We start from the raw sequence: 10,610 nt of genomic DNA, 5'->3' as shown, positions 1-10,610 counted from the left end.
GCTGATAGGGCGGGGCCGGGGGCCGGGCCGGGGCGGGTTCATTGCGCAGCGCAGGGCCGGGCTCGGGGCCGCAGAGGTGTGGTCGTGTCTCACTGAAGCAAACGCGAATCTTGAGACCTCTTGGTTCCGAGACGATACCTTGTGTTAGACCAACCAGTAGTTTAAAGTGCTTAACTAATAGCCGGTCTAATACAAGGAATCATCTCGGAACCAAGAGGTCTCGAGTTTTGCGTTTCTTTTTGTCTCGGACCAACACGGCTCCCGAATTAAAAAAAAAAAGATTTTGGGTGGGGGTTTTTTGCAAAAATCTTGTTGGTCTAATAAAAGAGATCGTTTCTACTATGAGTCCCGATTGCCTTTTCCTCGAGACCAGTACGGCTACACCCTGTATACTGATCCCTTCCGCCTCACACGCACCCCTGCAGGCGCAGCCCGGCCTGGCACGTGCCCGCGCTAAACCACTCCACCGCACCACAAAGTGCGGCCTCAGCCCAGTGGCGGGTGCAGGGGATTAGCGCAGGCGAGGTTCCTTGGGTAGGTGTGATATCCTTTATTAGACCAACTACATTGTTGGCTGGGGGGCAGTGCTTTGCAAGCTGTGGGGTACAAACACCCTTCTTCACGCACAGGGAGACTGCTGCTTTATAAGAAGCACCCGTGATTTATCCCAGGACCTGGCAAAGTGCGCCTGAGCGGCTGTCCCAGGATTGCGCCCATGGACGGCTGCAGGATTTTGACAAGGGGGGTGCAGATGGCCGGCGGCATCAGCCCATTTAATACAACCCATTTTTCTCCAGTTAAAAATAAACTGGAGCTTTATGAATAGGCTTAGGGCTGCATCACACAGGTTAAGATTGAAGCCCAACCCAATACACCGGGGCAACCCCCTGCACGCCAGGTGCCAGAGCATGGTATGTGAAGGCATTTTGCTTGGCACACACACCTCGGGGTGGATAATGGTTACCAACTCTGTTTGAAACTATTCTGGGAGGTTTATGACGTTCATGAGTCATTACCTCAGGAAAGCAAATGCACATTACTATTACATTTTAAAAACCCACTGGAATACTATATAAATCGAATTCAACATGTAATATTTATTTTAATGAATGCCCTATCATTTATCTCCCAGGTGACTCTCAGCAGTCTCCTGGAGATTTATATCTAATTCCTGGAGACTCCAAGGCAATCCTGCAGGGTTGGCAACCCTAGGGTGGATGGTGGGGAAAGGGCTGGGGCTGCACTGCCACGACAAGGATTGGGCCCTTTGTGGTTCCCCTGCTGTCCACTCCTGGCATGCCAACATCTTACAAGTCAAGGTTAGTTGTTTTGGGGACTCTGTCCAAAAAGGCTGCCAAGCCCTGCAATAGGACCTTCCTTGGGATGAGTTACAAACAGCCTGCAGGGCTGTGAAATAGGAGCTTCCTTACCAGGAGCAGCTAATGAGAGAGCACAGGCTAGCTTGATGGTTGGAACATCAGGACCATTAAAAAGAAGAGAGGATTGTTAATACCTGTGGAATGGGGAGTTGAGGAAGATTATAAAGCATGAAATCATGGCACTCCCTCACTGCTGCCTCAATAGAAATGCTGCTGCCACTGCCAAGCAATTGGATTTAAATTTGGGGTGGAGCAGGAATCAAAGGAGGGGGAGGAGGTACATGTTTATCAGTGCAACCTCCCCTGGATCTGTCCCTGATTACATTACAGGTTTCCCTCGATTTATGCGGTACATGCATTCCTGGAGAATGCTGCATAAATTGAATTTGCATAAAGCGAACCCACTTTATAATGTAAAAATAGGGATAGGTTCCTGTGTCGGTTGCTCCCAGGGCTGCTTCAGCACAGGCTGGGGTGAGTGCAGACAAGCGGAGCCCCAGGGGTTGCGCAGCGTGGCACTCACCCCTGCACCGCTCGGGGCTCTGCTTGTCTGCACTCAACCCAGACCATGCTGGAGTGGCCCTGGGAGCAGCCGACACCAGCTGCCTGCACCAGGACATGGTGAAGCCCAGCGGCTACAGTTAGCTGGCATTGGCCACTGCCGGGACAGCTGCAGCAGGAGCTGGGGTGAGGGGGGACCAGCAGAGAAACGGGGGGTTCGGGGCACAGTGCAGCCCAGCGGCTGCAGGCAGCTGGCGCCGGCCACTCCCTGGGCCGCTGCACCTGGGGTGAGTGGGGCCATGGCCCTTTCCCCTCCCCACACAGACTTACCTGCTTGGGCGCGGGGGCGTCAGTGCTGATCTCATAAGAGTAAATTTACCTCGCATATACCAAATTATGGGTCTAAGTATGGTCATCGCATGAGAGCAAATTTGCATATAAATAACCCGCATAAATCGAAGGAAACCTGTACTGAATCAATGGCAGAAAAGTGGCAGTGCATTCAGCTGCTCTCTAAACCCCAATTCAAAGGGTGATGCACATACATGCCAATCCCAGGTTGTTTTTATTTGAGAACAAATATGCACAGCTTGTCTGGGAACAGATGCACTAACTGTTCTCAGTGTTCCCAATTTCATGCTTCTGTAATCAGTCATATTGCTGATCTATGAAACAATTATGCTACTGATCACAAACTAAGCAGGCATCATTGCCCCTACATAACCTTTTTGTGCCACATGCTTTCCTTTTTGCTGATTAAAGACTATTTACAGCATTAAACACACTTTAAATACCTTGGAGGAACCGTCACAGAAGATGCTACATCAGAAAAAGAAGCAAAAACAAGATAGCCATTGGACAACTAGCAATCATAAGAAAGATCATCATAAGAAATATGCAGTAGTTTGGACATATAATTAGAAGACCCTTACCAATACCATCCTTCAGGGTTCTGTGGATGGACAAAGAGGAGGAGGAAGACATAGGATGAGCTGGAGCACCAACATCAAACACTGGATGGGATTAAAATAGACTGATTCTACAAGGATTGCAACAGACCAGGAAAAATGGAGGAAAGTTATTGCTACATCAAAGGTGCCCCAACAGGCAGTGCTGCCTCAGGACTGACACTGACAGCATTGCCACAGATCTTTCATATTTATTGCACCAGGCTAGTTCATACCATCCTATTTGCTTTTTGTATCTAGTGTATCACTTCCTACTAATCCCACATAGCTCAAGATGTTCTTGAATAGAGCCCAAATGTTTTGGGGCATCCTATCACCTTTCACCAAATTTCAGTACTGTATCTTGTAATTCCTACTGCTTCAGGCCTGCCTTGTGGCCTACATTCTCCATTTCTTATTTTTTTCATTGCTTGTAACATGCTTTGTTTGAAGTCTACTATACACTTTTGTTGAATCTTTTGAATTTCCTTAACCAACAGCACAACAATTTTACAATATAATGGTGAATCCCTCTAAAAGCTAGACATAGTGTCCTAACAAGTGAGTGAAGGCTTTGTGGCAGGACTGGCCACAGGATATCTCAAAACATTTGGAATCGATTCAAGAACATCCTGAGATGGACAGGACTAGTACAAAACTGATATACTTGATAAAGAAAACACGTAGGACAGTACAAGTCTGGTACAACAGACATCAAAGGTGTGCAGGAATTCTGCAAATAAATTCAGAAATCAGCACAATATAAGAAGTTGCATGGCACGAAAAGTGGTTTGATTCTATACAGACCTGGACGCAGGCATGGGTAAACCAGGTGGCTGCCCAGGGCTCAGACAGATTGTAATTTTTTTCTGTTGTTTGTTTATTATTATCATTATTTCTGGCAAAGGGGGGCCCAAAACTAAAAGTTCATCCAAAGCCGCCAGGAGTCTAGGTACGGTGCTGATTGTATATGGGCAATGATCCATGCTTAGCTCATGATCAGTACAAAATTGATTCATAGTGGCAAAGTCAGCAATAAGATTTGTTATAAAAATACAGAATTGGAACTGCTTTGCAGGATGTAAGTGCTTATAATGTATAAAAAGTCTGGAATAAAAACCTTGGCTCACAAATGGGATTTTCTGACACTCAACTGAAAATGTTTTGTTAGAAAATGTGAGATGGATTTATATCTCATTAGTTTTGGATGTCATTGAGTATGCATTGTCCAGTCAGTGCCCTTTGCTATATCTAGATTGATAGATAAAGAAAATAAAATGGAAATTAATACATAGCACAATTGGGCAAATCTGCTAAACCACTGGGGCACAAACTTTTTGACAGGTATGTCACAAATTAGCCCCTCACCATCTCCAAGTGCCACTCTGATCCCTTTTCTTTACCTGATTTTCTGCTCAGCTTTCTCTTCCCTGCCCTGTGCTCCCTAATAAAGCTGCTGCTCTGCTTTCTGTCCTGTGCTTCCTGTCTGATCTTATGCTCTGCTTTCTGCACCTTTCCCTATCTGCTACTGTGCTGCCTGTCCCCAACCTCAATCTGCTGCATGCCACACACAGGCTGCCCATGCCACTTAAGGTGCCTGTGCCACAGCTTGGCTACTCTAAAGATTCCATAAATAATAACAAATAAAAGAAATGTCTAAGATCAGGGGCTAGCAACATTTTATAAGTGGGGGGAAGTGGGGGTGTTGCTTGAACGGTACTTAGCACTGGTGGCTTCTAACCCAGCTGCAGCCAGAGCCACCCAGCTACAGGCAGTTTCTGCTCCCCCACCAGCCACTGCCACTGCCACCATTTCTCCTCAGTGCCTGGTTAAAGCCCTCTGCTGCCAAAATGCCACAGAACCTCCCAGCTCCATGAGCTGGATAAAATAGCTCCATGGACTGGATCCAGTGTGTGGGGTGTCGGTGTAGTAAGCATCTACAGGTGGCTAAGCTGAAAAGTATATCGAACAGCCAGCAGACTGAGACCATGATTTTGCTGTAATGTTAGGCATTCCCCGATGGCAGGGAAAGCCCCAAAAGGTACTTTATGCAAACAGTGTGGGGACAATAGTCAATAATACTTATGTTCACCACTACCCAAGTGTTAAGCTGGTTCCTAAAGGCAATTTTGAAGTTAATCAGGCATGCCATGAAAAAAACTCACCGTTACTGGCAGTATAAATGTTATATTTAGGTAAGAAAGAAAAATTCAAAAAGAGATTAGCCCCAACTGATACAAATGTGCATGGTCAAGGAAGTGGTATGGCTCAGAGATGCTGTATATACTCTGGGATACCAAAGCTTTACCACAGGGAGACAAACCTGTCTAGGAAGCTTAGAGGGGCTCTCCCTAAGTGTAATCAGTGTGATCCATTTTAGGATCATGCACTCATGCTTTCTGGACCAATGTTAATGTCCATCCTGCTGGAGAAGGGGCTATGCCAGTCTAGCCCAGTGGTTCTCAACCTTTTTTAGAGACAAGGCAGCTCCCCATAACTTCTTTTGAATTTGGCATCATCCTGGTTGAGAACAACTGTTGCCCTGCCTCAGCTTCTTAATGGTTCTCAAATGGGGTATTCCCTACTGCTGCTACAGCTGTTTGGAACTCCCTTGCACACCTGGTGCATAGCCAGATTTACCCACTCTCACCACAGCCCTTCAGGATCTGCACTCCCCATGTTCATCCCAGAAACAGAAGCGAGACATTTCCACCTGCTCCACGCCCCTCTGTTTCCAGAAGATGCCATGCAGGGTTGGGCTGGGAAGGGCTGCAGGATAACCTTAAAGCAGGCAGGAGCACTACCTAGCCCTTCCTGATCTGTCTGTGTATATGCCATGGTACAGGGCCAGGAGGGCCATGGTTTAGTGCCTGAGAGGCAAAACTGGTGCCAGCTGGGCATGAATTCTAGAGTTCTGGTTATTCAGCAAGCTGAGCTGAACCAAGACTCATGCTCTAGGACCCTGGACAGTCTCCCTCAATACTATAAGACCCATTGGTGACGTGTAGCAGGTGTACGTGGGTCCACATGCACCTCTGGAGCTTGGCGGTGCACCCCCTGCAAAAAGGACTCCACCTTAAGCTGATATGCCAGGCCCCACACCAGAGCCGATTGGAGGAGATTGCAGGGCCCAGGGCAAATCAGCTTGTGCGGGGACCCACTTCCACCTCGATCCCGAGGAGGCCTCAGATTCCAGGGCGGAGGCAGGACTCTGCACGAGCTGATTTGCCCTGGGCCCCGCACCCTCCTCAGGCCGGCTCTGGTATGGGGCCTGGGGCATATCAGCTCATGCGGGGACCCACCTCCACCCCAATCCCGGGGTGGGTCCCCACACAAGCTGATTTGTCCCAGGCCCTGCAACCTTCTCCAATCGACTCCAGTGCAGGGCCTGGGGAAAATCAGCTCATGCGGGGACCCACCGCCACCCCAGGATCAAGCTGATATGCCCTGGGCCCTGTACTGGAGCCAGCCCGAGGTGGATGCAGGGCCCAGGGCAAATCAACTTGTGTGTTTTCTCACCTCCTTCTTTAAACTGTGTACTACCAATGTACACTGTCAAGTATCTGCTTTTGTCTGTGATGTACCAGTGCATTTGCTGAATGAAAAGCCAGGCCTACTGTCCTGTTTTATAGGGCATTGTAGCAAGAGGCTTGGTTTAAGAAAATGCAGGTGGCAGATGGAGCAGTTTGCAGGTGCTGCCAGAGGCAATCAGGAGAGACTGATCCAAGAAGGGTCTGGGCTTACAGGGTATAAGGCCAGAGCCTGAGTGGGGGCAGTGTGAAGAACTCCCGAAGAGCAGGGCTGCAGCCTAGCTCCTGGCTAAGCTGGGGTAAGCAGGCTAGTGGTCTGGAGATTGAGACAAGGGGTAGTAGCGGTCTCAGCTGGCCCAGGATGGGGGCCACGCCCAAAAAACAGGCCGAAGAGCAAGGTCACAACCAAAGGGTCACGAAAAGAAGGCGGGTCAGGGACCCATAGCCCACGAGGGGGAAAGAGGCTGAGTCAGTGTCTCATAGCCCAGGAGGGGTGCACAGGACCAGGGAGGCCATAGGTCTTAGCTGGCCTAGGAGCAGAGCTAGGGCCCAGGAGGGGCCAAAGATCAAGGAGGAGCCATAGCCAGAGACTGATAGGGTCAGGGACCTGCAGCCCAGAGAAGGGCAGAGTCAGAGCCAGGGGCCCAGTGCATCAGGAGAGCTGGGATTAGGGTCACGGACCCAGGGCTGCGCTTGGGAGTAGCCAGGAGGGGCAAAGTGCCTGAGTGTGGGCAGAGATAGACAGGCTGCACTTGGGAGTAGCCAAGAGGGGCAAAGTGCCTGGGTGTGGGCAGAGCCTGAGAGACAACTTGATAGTGATTAGAGATATCTGCAAGGCATGAGCATTGTGTAAGTGGCGGTTGGAACCATGTTGTAAGCCCTTAAGGCAGGGCTTCCCAACCTTTTCCTTAGCATGACCCCATTTAAACATTGGAAATTTTTTACTACCCCAAAATGATGCAGACAAGATCAACAATGAAGGATTCTTCAAATTTCCGCTTTCATGTCTTGCATTCTTTATGTTTCTCATTCTCATCCTTGTTATCAGTTTTACTACTTGAGCTTGAAGCAGAAACTTTTTGGAGAAGAGCACCCATGTTAGACTTCTCTGTCATGTAAAACTCATTTCAGCCAGGCAGTATTAATATACTGCTTCCTGTAACATACAAGAGTGTTGAGTCGGAGATGCAACTGTCATGCGTGGATGAATAACTGCCATGCATGACAGCTGCATATTGATAAACAGGAAGCGTGTTCATCATAATCCGTCAACGCTCTCGAGAATCTGCTGCTTTAAGGCAAAGTAGAGAACACCTGAATACCAACATGGGTTCAGGGATCTCTGGCGCATGGCAGGTGAGATGAAGAGGAGTAAGCCTGAGGAATGAGGGCAGAGCAAGGGAATGACCGGCTACCAGGGGGTATCGCGGCCACCCCGGGATGAGTGCTTGTTACAGATATGTTTACACTGCTGTCACCTCTGTGCCTCAGTAGACCTGCAGCAGCACCCCACTTGTGCAGTCTGCAGGAAGCTGGGTAACTATTTTGTGGTTAAATGTGTTTTCTTCTCCATTATAGGCATACTGGCAGATGAGTGAGAGACTCAGCTAGGCAGGAACTCCCTATAGTAGAACTGGTGTAGGACAATGTTAAGGTAAGTACAGTTAAGACCAAGTGGTCAGTCTACTGCTAAATTACCATACTTCTACTGGACTGTACAGAGGCAGTGAGCTAGAGCTACTGTTTAAAGTCAAGTGGACTATTGAATTTCCAGTCTGATTTCATGCACATTATATATTACTCTATCTCCCTCTTGTGGCTAGTATAGCAATAAGTCTCTAAACTACTACAGTTAACACCAAGGGTCACAATTACTGCTGACCAACACAGTAGTTAAGTTGAACTGAAACTGGTATCCCCTATAGCAAGCTAACTGGAAGTAGCAGAAGATATGAATGTTAACGAAAAAGTAATCTGACATTTACTGTGGAATGCTTTACTCAAATAATGCCAATAATGTGAACTACATTTCAGTTATTTATGAGAGGAAGAATTCACTGCCAGCAGGTATCAGTTTCAGCGCTCAGATAAAGTATACACATAAGCATTTAGAAATCTTTGAATTATTACCTGATTTAGGTATGGTGTAAATGGAGATTTCTGTTACAGGTAGGAAAGGGATCAATTTGATAGCAAAACATCCTGGCTAAAATACAATCACAGTGCTTTTTCACATTTTGTTTGAAACAGAATCTGGTGCCAAAATGCAGAAACTAAAATAGCATCTAAAGCAAGAATGAGGGGCATGCCTCTTTGATGATTCATTTCATAGGAAAGGGCCCACCCCAAAAGCTCTACAATCCAACTGCACAATGGTCAATTGCTTCCAGTCAACCTTTTGATTGTTATTGAAAAGGAAGGATGTGAATATAATGTTGACTGAATGCCAAGAAACTGGAATATGATTAAAATGATTCCTTCATGTAGTTGGCAACATCACAGATCACTAGAACAAAGTCTAAAGTGGGTGAGCTTTATTAGGTATTTTTCCACAATTGTCCATTACGTGCATTTTCCATGTAAGTTATAGATCTATTTACCAGTAAATACCTAGTCACCTGGGGAGTGGGAATGCAAGGACTCCTACATTTCTAGTCTGGCATAGGACTCCTTCAGAATACAGGCACCTTCCTTCAGGAGGATGTTTCAGGCTGCAGATCTCACATTGTCAAAGACACCTCTCTGTAGCCTTGGGAGCATCTACATGAGACATGAGGTAAATCTGGCTATGCACCAGGTGTGCAAGGGAGTTCCACACATTACTGAACGTTAGCCTAATTTATTGCACAGTATGGGTGCGCATCTACATGTGCATGACCTTACTGCGTAGTAAAAATGGCTAATCATGACTAAATTTGATACTTGCATGCATTTGCAGCTATCAAATTTAGTCTCAATTAGTTAATGTGCAGTAATGCATATGTAGACATGACCTAGTAATAAGTTTAGTGCCGGGTCTACCCAGCCACTAGGGGGCCAACCTGAGCCCAGCCCCAGGGCTCCTGGCTGGAAGCCTCTCCTGCTCCAGGGCTGGGCTGCTTTCTGGCAGCCCCTAGCTGCAGGGTATAAAAGCCTGCAGCCATTTTGTGCCTTGGGGCACACTGCACAGGAGCGTGTTGGAGTCTGTGCACTCTGGGACCAGTGCAGGCCTTGTGCGCCCCCCTGAACAAGCCAGAGGCTGCCTCTTCCAGGCCTGTCCCCTTTTTACAGCTGCTGCTTGGCAATGAGCGAGTGTTGCAAAGGGCTGCAGCTTGCTGTACCCCTTGCCCAGCCCTGATATACTCTGAGGGCTGCTGGCTGGCTACCTCTGGCAGCAGAGCCAGCACCTGCTCCCTGCTGCTTCACAATCCCAGAGTGTCTCCTGTTCTTGCAGGTCCTGTAGCGAAGTGCCTCAGTTGTGCAGCTCCCAGTCTCTGGCTGTGCCCCTGTGCTGGGTACTGCTGTAAGCTGTCCAGAGTCAGCATCACAAGGACGGCTGCATGGGGTCCAGAGAGCTGGCGCAGGTCATCATGTCATCAACTTCCTCCTCATTGAGCCCTGGACTTGCCCATGTCCGTGTGCCCATGCCAAATGCCTGGGCCCCCAGCTGGACCTCATTGTGCTCTGGCCTGGTGCAGACAAGCAGAGGCAATTCATGTAGGTTGCACACTTGAACACCCACATTTATGAGGCCCTGTCAGGCAGGATGCAGGAGTGAGGGCACTCCTGATCAGTATGGCAGTACTGTATTAAGGCCAAGGCCTTGTGTGCACAGTGGATGGCCGTGACCGACTACAATCAGCAATCCAGTTGTGCTCACAAGACCATGGCCTTTATGCAAGATCTGGCTCATATTTTGACACGCTGGGACTCAGGTCACACCCCTGAGACTGTTACCAGCAGGGGCGGCCTGCCCAAGCCCTCACTCTGGCCTGACCCCCACTCCCACCCCACCCTGCCCTGACCCCTCCAGTGAAACATCACTGGAGGAAGGGCCCTTGGGCCTTCAGTGCCTCACCCTACCCTCTTCCCCAGCTGCTGCATCCACTGGCCAGCAGCCACTTTGCTCTTGGTGCAGCTCCAGACCCCTTCACAAGGAGTGGCCGGTAACATTACTGCCAGCCGACAGCAGTGCCAGCTCCTCCCGGGGGTGGGGGGGACAGCCCTGGCTGGGCACCAGTGGACACTGGGCACGGCCGGACACCCATGCTGAT

This window comes from Alligator sinensis, unplaced genomic scaffold, assembly GCF_000455745.1.
Source record: "Alligator sinensis unplaced genomic scaffold, ASM45574v1 scaffold557_1, whole genome shotgun sequence".
NCBI classification, from domain to species: Eukaryota; Metazoa; Chordata; order Crocodylia; family Alligatoridae; genus Alligator; species Alligator sinensis.
The sequence above is the reverse complement of the archived record's forward strand: the minus strand, read 5'-3'. Positions refer to the sequence as shown.